Source organism: Schistocerca piceifrons, chromosome X (assembly GCF_021461385.2).
Source record: "Schistocerca piceifrons isolate TAMUIC-IGC-003096 chromosome X, iqSchPice1.1, whole genome shotgun sequence".
NCBI classification, from domain to species: Eukaryota; Metazoa; Arthropoda; class Insecta; order Orthoptera; family Acrididae; genus Schistocerca; species Schistocerca piceifrons.
Genome location: NC_060149.1, coordinates 285,912,916 through 285,913,806, shown reverse-complemented (window position 1 = coordinate 285,913,806; position 891 = coordinate 285,912,916). Strand labels below are relative to the sequence as shown.

General features: G+C 38.3%; 1 non-coding gene across 1 annotated transcript; it reads left to right on the top strand.

The window, feature by feature from the left end:
- Positions 1 to 586: 586 nt before the first annotated feature.
- On the top strand, positions 587 to 661 carry Trnal-caa. The gene has a single exon. It is a non-coding gene; the product is annotated as a tRNA-Leu (tRNA).
- Positions 662 to 891: the final 230 nt, after the last annotated feature.

Sequence of the window (891 nt, the reverse complement as noted above, 5' to 3'; positions counted from 1 at the left end):
ATTAACCTAGTTTTATTCTTACCAGCAACCAATTTTTCCAGGGTGTCCTGAGCTAATTTTGCCTTTGTTATGTTTTCCATATGTGCATATAGAGATTTGTCCTCATGCAAAAGAGTAATTGTCCATGTATCTACATCCTCCTCTGCACCCATGGCGTAGTCCCATAATTTTTCACACATTAGAATTAGCTGCATCACTGACTTCCATGTGTTGCAGTCATTTTTGCTCTTCAGTCTGTGTGGTTTTCATCAAACTTAAAATTTAAGACTTTTGGAAATGTGAATTTATGGACATTAAATCAAATTACTAGTTTCTTAAAAAAATCCACAAGAAGTATACATATGACATATTTCCAAAGCCTCTGTGTTTCAGTGTTAGACACACGGATCACATTATAGTGGAGATAACAGTGTTCAGTTTTTGCACAAGGCCTGAATGTGATACTATCAAGAAAGTCTTCCATCTATTCTCAGTCCTAAGAGATTAAAACAGATGATTTCACTGAATGAGATTTTCACTCTGCAGTTTGGAAGGTAGGAGACGAGGTACTGGCAGAAGTAAAGCTGTGAGTACCGGGCGTGAGTCGTGCTTCGGTAGCTCAGTTGGTAGAGCACTTGCCCGCAAAAGGCAAAGGTCCCGAGTTCGAGTCTCGGTCGGGCACACAGTTTTAATCTGCCAGGAAGTTTCAGATGATTTCACTGTTTGATGGACTTGGGAAAATAAAATGTTGGTTTTACAGGAGTTCCATGTCAGAAACTGAATACATTGTGTTTTGTTGCAGGTAAGTGTTATTTGTTCTCTGAAAGCAATAAATGTTACTAAATTCTTTGAAATTTTAGAGGATGTTCAGAAAAGTCACTTATATCCTCCTCATGGGGTTTACAGCATCAA